The sequence below is a fragment of the Protopterus annectens genome, chromosome 3.part0 (assembly GCF_019279795.1).
Source record: "Protopterus annectens isolate FY-2018-M chromosome 3.part0, PAN1.0, whole genome shotgun sequence".
NCBI lineage: Eukaryota > Metazoa > Chordata > Ceratodontiformes > Protopteridae > Protopterus > Protopterus annectens.
Window position 1 is genome coordinate 1,833,233,020 of NC_056731.1, and position 18,902 is coordinate 1,833,251,921.

The window sequence follows — 18,902 nt, forward strand, 5'->3', positions numbered from 1 at the left end:
ATGACAGACTATCCAAATATTTCTTATCTAGGGTAGCAAAAAATGTCCTTTGCAAAATAGGGATCCATTTTCACAATGTGCAGTCATTGGGTAATAATTTCATAATAGTTTGGTCCAAACACTGCACATAAGAAAAAAAAAACACTTTATAGCACTATAGCCTTTATGTTACAAGTGTGAACAGCACCTAATAAATCTCTGTGCATTAAGCTGCCACTGTAACCCAAGTAAAGGATGCCTAAAGAAAGATCCAAGCTTATCTTATGTCCATGAGGATTTGCTGCAATGGCTGCATCCACTTTTAGTCTTCATCTCTTAAGTCCTATCATGGAATTAGATTTGGAAGTGCAAGCTGTGGAGGCCACTCTTAATGTGGAAACCACTAGTCCATTAAACATACTAATGACTAATAATCCAGAATAAAGAAAAAACAACGGTCAACCCAGAGAGGAAGGTTATAAGTTAGATAATATCCAAAGGAAACCTCTAACCACATTTCTTTTATTAAAGGCACTGAAAATTTTACGGGAATACGTCATAAGCAGGGAATGACAAACATGATTGTCATGAAGGTTTGGCATTTCCCACTTCCAGTATTGGCTGGAGTTCATTGTGAGTTCTGGTTCCTGCTACTGGCTTGGACATTTGCTGCTCTGCCACACTTTCTCATAGTTATATTTTTGGCAGTCAGAAGCTCTGTATGGTTCAAGCTGCTGTAAGACAATGGCTTGACCTCAGCCTCCACAATACCCTTTTTCAAACTTCAGTATAGTTGTTTCATCAGGCCAATACTGTAAACATTTGAAATGTTAGGATCTGCTAGAGCAAGGCCTGAAATGTGGAGATTAAATAGCCCAAAAAACAGACTTACATATATTAGTGTAAGATGCCATTTCTCTAAATATTCCCTTTTCTCTGAGGTATGGCATTCTCAGAGTTGGTGTATATATGTTAAAGGGGTATGGGGACCTTGTCCCCCAGCAAAAAAGAAGTTTAGAGGAGAAAAGCAATTTTTGAGACTTGCTCCTGTCTCGGTTTTCATACTTTTTTTTTTGTTTTTTGGTACTTGGCATTTCGAATGCTGACATTTCAGTAGGGAGCCTAATAATACAGTTGTTTGCATTTTGCTAACACCTGGGTTTTGACACACTATATAAGAGGCTTATTATTAAGAAGTGATTATCAAAACCAAAAGCAAATGTTATGTTCAGGAATGTAAAATAGCAAAGAAACATAGAACATTACTAAGCCATTGTTGAATGAGTCTGTACTTATAATTTAAATAAAACTACTAAGGCTGGAGTAATGATTTCTGTTAATGCATTTTATACTGGAAGCTTTCAAACCAATACAGAGCTGGAGAGAGAGGTGTTGCTTGCATTAAGTTTGAAACAACACAAGGACCACTGTCCTTGGGGTGTATTCATAGGACAAATGCTGCATGTCATATTACTTTAAAAGTTTTCTTTTTCTTTCTTTAATTACTCTAAAGAAATGAACTCAGGATGTCCGTAGCTTATTGCAAGATATTTCACTGTAATGGTTAACTCAGTAAAGGATTACACAGCACTAGTTTCAGAAAAACATATCCAATTACATATCCAGTTACAACAATGTATTATTCGGTCAGATGGAGAAATTAGGAGATATTTTTTTCAAGAATCATGCACCTGAGTAAAGGAGAGTTTACCTTTATATCACCCAACAGTAAAAAACTCCAGAAGTCTGGATTAGTGGCTGATTTCCATGCCTGAGGCTCCAAATGTGCAAATTTCAGACATTTTGTCAACAACTTTAACTGTTCGCTCACCATTAGATGACACAATTAACAAACTCAATTCAAAATGGTCTACAATATAGACCCCTTAATTCTCAAGTGATATGAGCTGATGAATTTGTTGAAGGATGAAGTACAGGCATATATTGATAGAAGCTTTCTAGTTAGTTACTATCTACAAATGTGATGAAGCTTGCTTAAATTTGAAATTCAGAGTTTGGTAAAATAATCTAAAGATATTTATTAAGGATATGGACAGCAATCTCTGCCGTGCAGCAGAAATATAAGGAAGCGACATTCTTTGTAAACTGACAAGATTCCTAGATAACCATGTTTTAAAGCTATATACAATTAAAACCACTCATTCAGCTCATGAGTTCAAGAAAAGGAAAGCACATTTGCACTTAGAAGGGCTTCTGCAAGAACTATCTCTAAGTGTAAAGCTAATCAGTAACTTTGTGCTATTAGTCCTTTTTCTGAATGAATATATTATTATATGTACATATCAATACTTCTAAACAACGTTAATCTTTCAATAAAATACCATGTCAAATCATTTCCTAAGCTATTTGTAATCTTTTCATGTTTTTTGTGTTATATTCGTATTTCTCTTCTGTGTATACCTCTCTTGTATTGCATATAAATTTACACCAGGGATGAATCTGAAAATGATCTTTCTGGATCAGTGTTCTAACCTAGTTAAAATACATAGATAAACATCAATTCAAAGAAACAAGCCAGCCAAGCTTTTAGCAATATTAAAGCAGATCAATAAATGCATCTCTATTACTACCATTACATTTTTTGTCACAGGGAAAATACATAACAAAATAGATGACGTTGTGATTATGCAATTCTGTCAGCAACTATACACAAATTCACTCTGATGAACATGGACAAGCAAAGTTGTGAAGTTATTTTTTCCATGTGGGATACCCTTACTAAACAATTACCAGAGTTTTTATTTTGCTCAGCCTTTTTACTTGGAAGGAAGTCCAAAATGCTGCATTCGATATATCAAAGATGAGATGTTCTTAATATTCTTGATGTAGAACTCTGCTATGTTCTTATGCCATATAAAACAGATCCACTACTCAATCTCTTATGGACTATTTCAAGTCTAGGTATGATAAATATTCTATTCTTAGTGTCCGCAGTTATGGTTCTTCTGAAACCAGGCAAAGATCGCACGAAGGTTAGTAAATATCATTCCATTTTATTGATTAATATTGACCTTAAAATATATGCTAGAATCTTTACCAGTAGACTACAGACAGGACTTCCCTCTCTAATACTACCTACCCAAACTGAGAACACCAAGTAGAATTTCATGAAAATGCAAAACTCAAACCAAGAAACACCACAAGAAAATAATCAAGAAGCTGGGAGCAAACTGGTGAATTGTTAAGCACTTTCATCTTTTTAATACAGTCAAGACTTCCTCAAGTTTGTTCTGATTGTTTTCTTGTAGACTTTGTGTACTTCTTGTGTACCTCAAAGATTCAGTAATAATACCTTATGCAGATTAAAACTTTACATGCATGATTAAAGGAAGTCAAGAAGCTAAGTTAATTACAGTGAGTATGACTGATTTTGAAAACATATCAGGCTCTATTAAATGGAAATTCTTGTGGAAAGTAATAGACAACATGGGGTTCCTACCTCATTTATTACTGCCTTCCATGCTCTATATGTGAAATCACAAGTGACCCTATTCGGTCAATTATTCATTGACTTCACTGACTGATCTTCAGAAAAGAACCAGTCGAAGATTTCCACTTTCACTAGCCTTATTTTTGTTAGCCCCTAAATCTTGTTTTAAATGAGGCAAATATTTCAGAGTGACCTACTGTCTGACTCAAGATCAGGTTCCAGATGTTCTGATCTTATTGCTTTTATTCGCTATCTTTGCTATTCTGCCTGGGCTTCACCTTACCGTAAGGAAAACAGAATGCTTCCTTTCAACAATGCAGCTAAAGTGCTCTCTTGTACAAGCTATGTTTTTTCCTTTATCTGGAATTTGAAAAAAGTATCTAAGAATTTTTCTGCACTGTAACCAAAGTACAGTAGTAGATATTAACATCAATGAAGCCAGATCCATGTTCTGTCTCTGGTGCCATAGCTGGTGAAAACCGAGTTTATCACTGATGGGTCTTAAAGCAGTTATAAAGATGAATGTAAACTGTTACTGTTTTACTCAGAGTACCTAGTGTAAATAGATGACTTAAGAAAATAGTGTCTCTCACTGACTAAATCCTTTGTATGGGATGGCAACTAAAAAGATAGTTCTAATCCATGTTGCTTATTCTTCTATATTGGTGGCAGAATTAGATATACTGGAGTGGAGATAGCGTGCCTCTGCCTTTACAAATAGCTGTTTTACTTATGATCTTCAAAATCCTCTCATGTAGGTTATGCTGGGAGCACTAATCTCTAGTCCTTTTTCACCAAAGACACAAGGCTGGTTCATTAAAATCCTTCTAAACTACCCTCAGGTTTAGTGCATTCTTACCATAAAGTCATGTGCTTTAAAAGACTATATAGAATCACAATCTCAGGTTTAGTATGGGATCTGCTACCCACATATGCAGTCCAGTTGTTAAACGAGAAAATTCAGCAAAGTGGAATAAAACCAGTGGGAAAAGTTATTCTGCGGTTATGAAATTTGAGAGACTGTCACAGGTTGCTGGATCCTTGCATCCTTCAACCATGTGCAAATGACTTGCAGTCTACAGGTTCAGAACCAGTGCAGAAACTTCAGCATAAAATACATTCCTTGGGTCTAAAGAACTTACTAAACTTGCCTTTCTTTCCCTACATACATACATACATACAAATATGTCAAGCATGGGCATTAAAAGCCCTTCTAGCTTGCCAATATACCATAACACTTGTTCCCATAATAAGTGTCAAGCCTTTTCTTAAAAATATCTAAACTAGTACTTGCTTTAATGTAATTTGGTGGTCTGTTCCATGCATCAGCTACTCTGTCAGAGAACCAATTAGTACACTTCTTATTCCTATAGAATCTTCTACATAGATTGTCTAATTTATTTATTTATTTATTTATCATTTGTTGACCGGGAAAGTCCGACTAGGTTCCACAGAGCCTGTTTTCAGCGGAGGCCCGGGGAGAAATTCTCTAGTACTTTTTGATAACCCTAAACATTCCCAGAGGTAGTTGTCTCTAAATGCCCTATATACTTGAATAAGATGATCTCTTAGATATCTATAAGAGGCACTGAAAAACTTCAGATATTTTAGTCTTTCATAGTAACTTAATTTTCACATCCATGGATGCCTTGGTATACTTCTGCTGTACTCTTTTCAGTTTACTCATGCTTGTTTTCTTATAGGGTTTCCATATTGTTATTCCATACTCATGTTTGGGTCTAATGTAACTAACAAACAATGACTTCACCATTTTTGATTTCCTAGACTTTATAAATCTTTTTATACAACCTATAGTTCTATAACTATCATTAACCAATTGGTTGATATGATTAGAAAAACTCATAGCTAAATCAACCCATATAGCGAGGTCCTTAAATGAGTCTACAGTTTCAATTGCTGTGTCCTGTATTAAATATTCACTTTTCAATGTATGTCTCCCAAATCTCATATGCTTAGTTTTTGATGTATTTATCAGCATATTATTCTCCTGTGCCTAAATAGTCAATTTAGTCAAGTTATTTTGCAGACATGCCTTATCTGTAACACATGTAATTAGTTTACCCAGTTTCAGGTCATCTGCATACAGACAATAGAACACCTCAGATGAAAAAGTTAGGTGTAAAAGATACAACCCAAACAAGTACAGGCCTAGCAAAGAGCCATGTGGGACACCCTGACTGTAACCAAGGCTTTCACCTGTCCAGTTTGTGTATGATACTTGCCATGTCCTATTTGTAAGCCATGCAGCTATCCATCTTATCAAGAGTACATCGATACCTAGCTATACTAATTTATTGATCAGTGTTTTGTGTATGACCCTGTCAAATGTTGAAGTCAAATCTATATAAATTACATCACAGCACAATTTTTCATTCATAGCTGTTATTATATTGCTATAGAACACCATGTTACAGGTGGTATTAGATCTTTCAATATATGCATGTTGATATACGATTTCAAGTCCCAGTCTATACAGTTCTGACTTATTACCTTCTCCATTATTTTTCCACAACATGAAAGTAGATGTAACGGTCTATATGGCTCTGGGTTTGTCCTACTCCCCTTTCCCTTGAAGATGGGTTAAATAAGCGCATGTCTGTAATCTTAAGGAATCTCCCCATATTTCTATGAACTAGTGAATAATAGATATAATGGTACCGTAAGTTCTTGCTGAAGTGTTCTCAAGTCATTGCCACTAATACCGTCTCCTCCCTGTGCTTTGTTTGGATCCAGTTTGCGCAGTTCTTTTTCAACATAATCTAATTTAATTCCAGTATCTGTTACCTGGATGTCACCAGGACAACTTATTACCACTTTTGTGGAGCCAAACTCTTTTGCATAAGATTTTGTAAATATATCTATGATCTGTTCTGTCTGAGAATAAATTTTAGAATATGCACACAGTTTATCAGTTTATGTGTCTTTACTCCTTCCACATCTTGTGTATCTATAAAAAAGTTTCTTATTTTGCTCAATAGTTTTATAATAAATTTTGTTCACGTTTCTTGATCTTGTCTCACACTATGCTTAATCTGTTTGCCCAGCTTGTTTATTTCAGTTTTCAAAGTTGTAGTTCAACCTCTCTTCCATTTCTTCTAATTTCTTTTGTCTCTCATCTTGATCAGATATCTTGTTCTTATGGAAATATATCCCCCTGATGTTGTATGCCTAGATCCTGATATTAAACATTTTCTTTTTGATTTTTTGCACTCAGTTTATCTTTCAAACCTTTTCACATTCCATCTGCTGTTTTTCCACTGAAAACTTCACTCCATTTAGTTTTACATAGGTAGTCTTTTGCTTACATAACATTTGTAATTAACCTTCTGTGCATTGCTTTAGATTTCAGTTTGGTAAAATCATCTAGCAACAAATTAGCCTTTATAACCACATGATCAATGCACATCAATGGTGGTAAAACTTGACTTGAAGTAACAGTAATTTCTTTAGGAACACAAGCAATGTCTAGTATGTTCCATCCCCTGGTAGATTTTTTTACAATCTGAAGCAATTGTTGTTCCTAAATATATATTGTGAATAATTCCCTTACTAATGTTGTTGAGTCAATAGTATTCCAGTCTGTTTCTGGTAAATGTAAGTCCCCAACTAATATTATTCTTCCCTCCTGTGTTTCATGTAAGAAATGTATGAATTCTTCTAGGTCTTCTGCATTTGACTTTGGTGGTCTATACACTCCAAAATTGTTATATGTTCCAGGGTTGTCTTTATTGTCAGTGTTGCACAGTCTTTAGTATTGGAGTTATCACTGAACATGTAATAATCACAAGTCTCATAATTATCTTTAATCCCTATCATAATACCTCAACCTGATTTTTGTTAGAATGTCTGTTACAGTAAAAACATTTGTACCCTGACAGAACTGGTTTCCAGTCATTGTTCTTAAACCATGTTTCATAAACAATAACAACATCAATCTTGTGGGAACACAGCAAATTTTCCAATAAAAAAACTTTATTATTAATGCTCCTAGCATTAATAATCATCAGAGATGCATCAAATATTGCAAAATATCTGCTGCAAAAATTCTCTTCCCAGATCTTGACAAATGCACGCCATCCTGTGTCAACACATGTGCCCAAAACAAGGCTTGGATGCTCTACACAATTCCATTTTTAAAACAGGGCATTTTTTCCTTGTAGGTATTTGCCAAAAAATCTTATCATTCACTGTGACCTGAGTATCCTTTCTATAGGTGATTTGTGAAAAATATGTCCTAACACCAATACAAGCTATACTAAGAGGGCTGTCAGTTCCCTACTAACAGTCAGAGAATCCTTGCAGGTGACATCATTTGCACCAACATGAATAAAAATGGATTCATACTTCCTTACATTAAGGCATTCCAAGCCTTGTCTCACATCTTCTATTTTTGCTCCTGGCAAGCATAACACTATTCGATGTTCATTATCTTCTCTGCAAATATAAGTATCAGTTCCTCTAATAAATGAATCTCCAATTATAAAAATATCTTTACTGGCAGCTCTGAAGAATCTTCAGCTTCTAATGCAGTAATATCTGCTCTATCAATTGTTATGAATGATAAATCTTCATCACTATTAGTCTTATTAATTCCACTGTTTTCATTGTGTATTAAATTCTCATCCAGCTGGCATTGTAAATTCACAGCTTGAGCCAAATAGTCAACATCGGTCTTTCTCTTCTTTTTTCTAACAGTAATGTTCTTCAGTCCTTCTACGTTCAGTTTTGATTTCTTCCTTTTCACCTGCCCTTTGCCTCTTTTTTCTGCCATCTTTGTTGGAAAAATGACACCTTCTTCTGTAGACTGAAAGTTTCTGACAGAAAAATATCATCATTCCCTGTAACCTGTGTGTTACATAACAAAGCAGTGTCCTTTCTAGTACATATTCTGTTTCCTTTACAGTCATTAATCAGTTTCTTTTTCTTCCTTGTTATTCGTTGTGAACTTCTTCCTTTCTTTCTTTTTTTGTTTCCTTCTAAACAAACAGGATCCTCATATTGCTAAATACTTGCATCCAGAATAATAAAGTTGTCAGGGGTATCACCTTGTTTCATAGGGATTGAATGATTTTTTGCAGATAATAGATGCATCATTTCCTTAATGTGTTCTATTTGTTCTATGCCTAACATTATTTAGTTCATCAGTCCAGTCATTAATATATGATACAACAGTTCTCCAAGCCGTGCCAAGTACACAAGTGCAATCATCATCATTAAGTCTAGATTTACTGCTAACAATTTATTTTATTTATTTTTATTTTATTTTACATTTGTTGACCGGGATAGTCCGACTGGATTCATGTCCATTTTCAGCGGAGGCCCGAGGAGAAAAGCTCCAAGGATAAGCCGACACAGCATTACATAACACCAGCATTACATATTACAAACAGACTATTTACAGAGATTACATAAGTAAGCAAGTTAAACAAGTTCCACAGGTTACAGTTAATCCTGAGCACCAGTCAGGATTAAATTAAATTACACAGTAAACTGGTTAACAGGTTTTTACACATTCTAGAGAGAGTTCGCCAGCCTTGATACATTGACATAGCCAGTTAAGTGACAAATGTTGTTTGAGTCTAGTTTTAAATTGACCTAAGGTGGAAAGTAAGGTAATATCAGCTGGAAGAGAGTTCCAGGATCTACTTTCAGAGTTTGCAAAGAGAGAATCACCAGCTGTGTTATTAATTTTGCTAGTCTGAATTAGTAGTTTGTTAGAGGATCGAAGCGGTCTAGGATTGTTATAGGGGGTGATAATATTTTTAAGTGTAGGAGTATTGTCCGGATTATAGAGGATTTTATAGGCCATAATCAGTTGGTTATACTGGATTAGGCTGGGTAGTTCAAGCCAACCAAGCTGATTTAGATTGATGCAATGATGTGTCCTAAAAGGCAGCCCAGTGGCAAACCTGGCAATGTGGTTGTAGCAAATTGAGAGTTTGTTAAGGACAGTCTTGTTTAAATTCGAGAGTAGAGGGGATGCATACAGAAGGGTTGAAAGAAGGTGAGAGCGAGCTATGGCAATTTTAGCTGGAGGATTTAGGAAGGCTTTTATTCTGTAAAGTGACCCTAGCTTTTTATTGATGGTTTTGATAGTTTGGTTAACATGTAGGTCAAATTTTAGATTATTGTCTATGATGACACCTAATAGTTTTGTAGATGGGTCAGGGGAGATTATTGTGCCATCATTTTATTTTATGGTAAAGGTGAAAGCAGTAGATCTATGTGTTGGTGAAAATAACAGCATTTTAGTTTTTTTGGGATTTAGGATCAGACGATGTTCAGAAAGCCAGTTTTCTATTGTATTAAAGGTGATCTGGTTAGCTGACCATAACTCTACTGGAGATGTGGCTGAGCAAATCAGAGTAGAGTCATCAGCATATTGGATACAGCTGACTTTTGGGATGACAGTATAAAGGTCATTAATGAAGATGGAGAACAGCAAGGTAAGCAAATCATCCAATTTTTGACACGAGGAACACAAATCACCAGTGTTATCAGCTGTTACCTTTAAATATGCATAGCATTTATTACACTGTACAAGATACTTGTGCATTAGCAAATCGTTAATTGCATACTCATTTAAGGAATCCATATTCAGCTTCAAATTAAATATTGTAAAAGAAAAGAATAATAATTCAAAGAGAAATTAAATTAACTTCTATGACAAAAGATCACACCAGCAATAAACTACTTAATAATAATTTAAGTTCAGTTAAGTTGTTCTGACCATACAAGTTCTGCAAGCCAGGCAAAAGTTGTAATCCCTTTACATTGAGCTCAGTAGCTTCTGCTTGCTATCACTCGTAGTCACATTTCTTTTTAACAGTAAAGATCAATAAATCTAAAACCTCTCCCTTTCTAACAACCAACAGTGAAATTAAAGGTAAAACAACAAAATATGAATCGAAGTAAGTCTTGTTAACAAGCTATCCCTTCCAGTTAAAAAACAAACAGTTAAAAACAGTGATAACAAATACAATATAAGTTCAAATAAAACTTCTCTTACCAGTCAACTCCACAGTAAATCATAAACTAAGGTAGGATTGTTTAGATATGCTCAGCCTTCCCTTTCTCGTGAGTGTTAAATCAAAGTAAGTCTAACTTACCACCTACCATTATCTGGTCAAAACTAAATATACAGATTCATAGAGTCATACATATTCCAAGGCCACTGAGTCTCATGACCATTTTTGCCTTGTGAATACTAACCCTTTGCCACATCTCCTATCTCCAAGAAGGCTATACTGGTCAATCCTGGAGTAAATTTGTAGATACCCATCTAGTTTATATTGATATTATTAGTTTATATTTTTACATATAATTAACAGTTCTTTACCCCATGAGTAAGGGGAGGTATACCCTTTCCAGTGGAGGTAAGGGATAAGATCTGTGGTAAAATTAATTGTTTTCTTATGTAACAGATACTGGACCTTACAAAAAGGCTTTATAAAAGATTGCAGTTGTTCAACTTGTGAAGCAAGAGAGTCTTCCTTGCTACATAAAATCTAGGAATGCCCTACTATCTATATGTATCTGAGAAATTTCCTCAGTAATTCTCTTTTTCATGAACTAAACCAAATACAGCCACCCCAGTGTAAGCATAAATACTTTTTCCCACAACATTATAGCAAAGTAGTTCCTACCTCACAAAAGAAAATAAACAGAAAACCTAAGGAATAAAAGTAGAAAGTTGACTTTTACCATTAGTTTCACCATTTTTTCCACAGAGGGTGCAACTTACTTAAGGAACTTTTCCTGTGCCCAACCTCACTAAAAACTGATTGGTTCCTGCTGATACTCCACTCCATGGCTCTTCTCACTCCATTCGCCCTCTGGACTCACTCCGCTCCCCTCCCTGCCCCCTAATCTCACCTGCCTCCAGCACCTCCACAATTGTACTCACTACACCACACCCACAACCAAACCACCCAGTCACACCTTACCCCTCACACACTCACATACACACACACTACCACACACCTAGCATCAAAAACCACCCCCACCACATACCTACAAGCAATCATCTCCCTCCCAAGATCCAACCATATTGCCACTCCATTACTTAGAACAAAATGAAAATCATCCTAGTTTGTCTCCTCCTCACCCTCACAATACTAACAAACCTCACATCCACTCATCCTACTACCTCACTACTAAACACAAAGTACCACACAACACACATCTACATTACACCTAACATACACATATACTTCCGCATTAGTGTTTCACTATTTAAAGATTGCTCAACACTACACATATATAAAATACAATTAACAACTACCTATACCACAAAACTATCAGAAAAATACCACACAACTATAACACATAGAATAAAATACTTATTACTAGTTACAAAAAAACTTCTCATAGTAGGGGATATACACCCTAACCCAGGACCAAGCAATACCCCACTCCCACCTAAACAAAGAACAGACCTACTAATCATTTACATCAATACCAGGAGTATAACTAACAAACTTCTCGATATACATGCATTCATAACTCACTACTCCCCAGACATAGTAACCATAACTGAAACTTGGTTAAAACCCTACATCCAGAATGAGAAAATTCTCCCACCAGGGTATAATATACTAAGGCAGGAAGGGAGTTGTAGTTGCCATATTATTTAAAAATACACTCAACATAAACCCCCTAGAACCCCCTATACCTACATTTCAAAATGCTGAAACCTTAGTCTCAACTATATCAATAAATGACATAAAAATCAATATTATCTGCTGTTACATCACCTCAGCAACAATTCTCCCGCCATAGAAGAAATCCTGCAATGGATCTCAAACAAACTATCCCAGGAAACCATCCTCTTAGGTGACCTAAACACAGACTGGTTAGCCTGTAACTCCAACAACTCCACAAACCATATCAATCTCTATGGTTTTAACCAGCTCATTGAGGAACCCACTACAGTTGACAAAAAATCTCACAAACAATCAATCTTAGACTGGACACTAGTTAATTGCTCAAAACAAAAATATCACAGAGGGCATCTACCAGACAGTCTAAGTGATCTCCTCCCCACATTCCTTCTATGCAAATGCACAAATCTTTCAACCCCCATACTTTTTAGACACGTTAGAGATGACAGTAAAATAAATACACAAGACCTAAATAATATCCTAAAACAAGGTAAATGGGACCCACTTCATACATTAAGTTTAGACCAAGCAGTCAACTACTTTAACCACACTTTCATTACCATCCTCAATTCAATTGCACCCATTAGAAGAATCAAAATCAAGGCAAAATATGCTCCATGGCTAAGCAAGGAAACAAAAAGCTAGAGATAAATCTTGGAAAGTATGGAAAAGAGATAACACAAACCTATCCAAACAAAACTACCAAAAACTAAGAAACCAGGCTAAAAAACAAACCAAACCTGATAAACAAAACTATTTCCTTGACAGCCAAAACAAACACACAAGAGAGCTCCAAAAATTCTGGTATGCCATCAACTCCCTACTTAATCCAAGTAAAACATCCACTCCAACTCCCACCACCAACAATAACACTAAAGACCTTGCCTCCCAATTTAACCACCATTTTACTGAAACCTACCTATCCTTATCTTCTCAACTGCCAAATAACAACCACTCATACACTCCCAACTACCCCCTCAATAACATCTCTACCTTTACCCTGTCACCTGTCCCAACCACTAAAATTAAAAAAAACTGCTACAAAACTTAAACAAACTACCCTTGCTATAGACAACTTAGAAGCCAATTTTCTAAAACTAGCAGCCGATTCCCTGGCTTACCCTGTTTCCATCCTTATAAACCGCTCCATTCAGGAATCCTACATCCCACAGCTATGGAAAGTATCATATATCATCCCTCTTCACAAAGGAGGAAACTCTTACGAATTCTCTAACTACTGTCCCATAGCCATCCTACCCCCCCTTATCAAAAATACTTGCGAGATGTATTTACTCTCAAGTCATGCAATTCTTGAACTCTAACAATCTCCTCTCACCCACACAACACGGCTTCTAGCAACACTGTAGTACAACTACTGCTCTCCTCTCTTTTACTAATACAGTTAACCTACACAGAAATAACAACTTCATATCTGCAATATTTTTAGACCTATCTAAGGCTTTTGACATGGTGTCACATACCATACTACTAGACTCCATGACCTCCCTATCCTTCACCCCCTCCACTATAGCCTGGTTTAAAAGCTACCTATCAGGCAGACAACAATCTGTCCAATGGCAAAACAAAAACAATCTCCCCTACTTCCAACCACTATAGGAGTCCCACAAGGTTCAATATTGGGCCCTCTACTCTTCTCCATATTTACTAACAGCCTTCATACATCCACCCGACATGCCACAGTTATACAATATGCAGATGACTCAACACTCATCTGCTCTGCACCATTACTTACAGCCCTACAAATACTTACCCAGGAATCCTTTACCTCAGTGAAAAACTAGATTACCCAAATCCAACTCATCCTCAATCCCAACAAGACCAAACTACTTATATTCGCTCCCAACAAAACTAAATCCACCCATCAACCTTTTATAATCACATCCAAAAAAGGTACTAAGATCTCCTCCAATGACCACACCAAACTCCTTGGTGTATAAATTGACAATAAACTACTGTTTGATGTCCACATATCACAAACAAGGTCCACAAAAAAATGGGTACACTATACAGACACAAAAAATTCCTATCTGACAAAGCACAAATTAAACTAGCCCAAACACATCTACTGTCCACCCTTATGTACGCTACCCCAATCCTTACCTATATAAGAAAACAAGACCTTGAACGACTCAAATCATGTTATAATAAAATCGCCAAATTTTCTAGTAACTCCAGCTTCAAAACCCATCACTGTCAGGCATTACAGGAACTTAAATGCCTAGAACTTCCACAACTAATCAAATACCACCAATTAATGCTTGCCTACAATATTGTAAATCATCCCAACAAAACCACATCCCTAAACCAACTTCTAACCCAATACATGTCAAGTCACCCCTCCGCTCTTCTGAAAAATCTCTCCACTGTGTCTCCAAAGCCAATAACTCAACAGGGAAAGCTCTGTTCTCCCATAATATAGCCAAAATCTGGAACAACCTTTCCCCTACTTTGACCTTTGCTGCATCAACTATTCTGTTTAAAAACTCTCTCAAAGTGCACCTAATGAATTCCTGGCTATGCCCATGCATCACATAAAACCCCTACCTCATGTAGCAACAAACTAACTACCCTAAGATATTTCTGTTGCTCTTAATAAACTCAGGAATCCCTACTGCAAACCTCCAAATGTATTTTCTGTATGCATATTAACCAATAATTGTTTCTTTCTGTATAAAAAGTGCTTTTGTCTATGATATTTTAAATGTGAATTGTATTAGGTGTGTAAACTATATTGTTATTTTATGGAGGTTTTCTCACCGGGCCTCCTCTGTAAATGGACCTGTGTCTAGTCAGACTATCCCAGTAAACAAATATAAAATAAAATAAAAAATTTGGTTTGATGTTCCACGTTCACTAAGGTACATTTTCTATGTTAATTATCCTAAGTTATAGGTGAACAGTAGAACTCTTACTCTTTGTATTAAGCAAATCACAGCTGTGTTAACACTTAAATTGCTTTTTTGTTAGAACATTCTAGAAGACCAAACTGTTACTGAACTTAGCAGTTAGTTAATATAGGATGGGTCTTTACTGGCATGTTCTATGACCATACAAGACTAATGACTTCCACCAAAAGTTTAGGAAACTTTTCATGTCCATGTTTTCATATGTGAAATGCATTGTGCATTCATGCATAAGCAGTGATGACTACATCTAATCAGTTATTTATTTGAATCATAGCATTTAACCTTATTATTGACTATTAGTTAGCTTGATTGTTGGGTTATTTATATGTTGAACCATTTAAGACCTTTCTTAATCTGAATCATAACCTCTGTACCAAAAGCATTTCTTTAACATTGGTATGTCAGATTTGTTGACTGCTATGTTGCAAAATCTTAGTGTATTGTTTGGAGTATAAATGTTTATATCAATGTATCCAATAAAGATGCTAAATAAAATGGAGAGAATTAGAGGAGAGGGAATAACTCAATGTACTACACAAAATTAATTGTAAAATAATCATTATTATTATTATTATTATTATTATTATTATTATTATTACCTGCATTTTTGGGAATTGTTTAAAATTTATAAAGTCTACATTTTTGTTATGTTATTTTAATAAATCCAATGTTTTGGTTACAGTATTATCTAGAGAACAATAAATTTGAACTAGCATGTAAGCCTGATTCTCCTGTCAAGCAAAGAGTACTTTCTCCCTATAGTGGGAAAGAGGAAGTAACTCATTATATTTTCTTAAAACAAAATCAAATAGAAAAAATTAAACAAAGACTGAAACACTGAGGTGATGTGACACCTTTTATGAGAACAATATATGTTTTACAAAACAGTTACTCAAAATATGTTAGTCTAAACGTTCCAGTTGTTGTATTACAAAACCTGTGTTGGCCCAATAAAAAACAGCACATAAGTCTGTATGCTGCAGTTTTCTATCACTTGAACATCATGTCATTTCTACTTTTCTCTTTACCTGATGACAAGAACAGGGCTTTAAAATGTACTTACAAGAAGTATTTTGGAGGAGATGCTAAAATGCGTACCCTTAATATGTTAAGTATCCTGCAAGTGCATGCCTACACTGTTACGGTGTTACGCTGTGAACTCTATATGTATTTGCTACATTTTTTCCTCTGGTAATTATGCAGATGAATTAATCATAAGTGTCTTGTTTATTGAAGTGAACCTGGAACACTGTTTGGTTACATGACTTCTGGAGAAGTTCACACTATGTAGAGGTAGACTATGGGAACCAAAGCCAGGACTACAGGATAAAACGTTAATAGAAGTTTATAGCCTTAACTCATTGGGCTATGCTGCAAACACTGAACTTAATCAACACAGCAATATCTAGGATATGAAATTATGTAAACAGAGTTTGTGTTGCAAATTACATATGACTTCAGTCCATAGTAAACCCAACAACACAACAATAAAACTCTAGGGCTCAATAGAGAACTGCTAATCATAGGAAAAACATTTTAAGAAAATGCATAGAACAATTATGACATAGCACCTCTAAAATTTTTTACAGCCCCAGACTCAAGTGGAAATCAGTCTGACTTGTACTAGAGACAACAAAGTACCAGTGTTTAAAATTGATACAGGTTCTACTGAAAGCACAGAAAGAAAATGTGACATGCAACAGTTTATTAACATAGCTAAGCACTGACAGACACTACTGAAAGGTCTAGCATGCACTTTAGTTTGCTTTTAATAAAGTTAATGAATATATTGATTTTCAGTCATTACCACAGTATTTTCCTGACTTAATGACAAACTATGAAAAGGGATGGATGAGATGAATAAGTTCTTATCTTGGGTAAACTATAAAAGACTGCTGAATATACATATAAAAATGTTTAGAAATAAGATTTGCTTATATCCACCCAGCTCAATATGTAGCCTTTATTTCAAACATTTATGGGAACAAGTCCTTGTATCTTTGTGAAATAATTAACTTTTGGTGAGAGTTTTGGAATATTTTCAATATAGAACAAGAAGATATAAGTTAAAAAGAATGCAGAGATTAAAGTATCTTAATCAGAGGTGTATTGGAGATGCAAAGCACCTAGAAATGCATATCAGGCAGTACCAGACCTTTACAAGATGCAAGAATTTAATTAAACAAGTAAAAACTCTCTTTGCGGGTTAAAATAAGTTTTTAGAACTACTGGAGAAATGGAAGTACTGAATAAGGGGACAGGGGATTCACTGAGGTTCAACATCAGAAAAGGGAGAATTTAATTCATTAGTTTCATGTATCTGAAACCTAACTGCATAGTCATCCTGTTAGCCAATCAATGGTACAACTAGCTCTGTCACTGGAACATTCTGGTATGTTGTTCACTATCATTTCTTGTATGTTGCTTGCCTTTTGCTAATGAACAGAGCCAAATTACTGAATGGTCTATAAGAAGAGAACAGCATTGCACATGAAGCACCTCCTATTACTGTGGTCACTTGTATCCTGTACTAAAATAATCTCAGAATAATAGACATTTACATCTTTATTTAATAGATGGGTTGGAAAAAGATATCTGCAACTAGTATAGTGGTTTTACATCAAACCGAAGTGCAGACGGTTGGGTTTGGTAAGCCACATGGGTTTTGGAAGATCTGTCAGCTCTTTGTAGGGACAAAAATATAGTGATTGAACACTAGCAAACTGGAGTAGTATTGTCATAATATGTGTAGTGTTTTTCAACAGAGCATGACAAATACTTTCTCAAGGCAGAATGCACTAGTGAGCATACTGTCTCGGGCCTTTAGTCCATTACACCTACCTCATTCTCCCCTGAAAAGGTTAAGTAAGTTAAAATCTCACCATTTCTTTTAGCACCCTGGAAAATCATCCCAATGTTCCATTGTCTATTGTAGTACCAGCTTGACATATGTGCCATTGCTTTCTTAACCAGCTGATGTGTCACGAATACCATAACGTTCTTTTCCAGCTGCTGATAAGAGTGAGTTTATGTTTACCAAATATGCTAAAAAGAAACTCCTAAGGGATCAGGTGCATAAAACTTGAGGCCAGCCTTAAGGTATTCTCCGTAGACTTTTCCAATGAATCATGCAAGCAATATTATCTGACATGAAGTTTCCTTTGTAGATATTTATTGCTTACAGTGTAAAAGTCATGTTGTGGTAAGATAGCCTTTGTCCCTAGTCAAGCTAATATTTAAGTAAGTAGGAGAAAGCTAGATCTAGTTAAAAGTCAAGCTGAGACTCCAGATACAGGGTTATTAACTTTTCGAATCTCGAGCGAGATATGACACACAATGTTGCTGATCCTGGGAAATGGAAAGACTATAATAATTTTCATAGTCTTATTTTTTCATGCATGTCACTGAAAATATTTTCCAAAGGATCATTTATGAGAACACGTAAAAACTGCAGTAATCATAGAAATATGTGGGAAAGTTGTACATGGCTCTGTAATAGTTTTAACATGAATGATTACGACAACAGGCTGATGGGCATAGCTGAAACCGAAGCCAGGAGAATGGAGACAAAACAGCATTTTACATGCAAGCTAAAAGGTGAATGTAATTCATCAGTGCTGTGTTTGGTCACTACTTATCATATTTTCCTTATTAATTCAGTTGGACAGATGGGATAGAAACAATGGAGGTGTGCATTGTTAGGCCTGGAAGGCTAGACCAACGGGGTATAGATACAGTACAAAGGTTATCAATCATAGCATGCCACTGCACTATATCCCTGAGCATAAAATGGTGAAACGTAAACAGGAGAACATTATATTAAATGCAAAAGAAGTCAAACTGGGAAATGTCTGGCTGTTA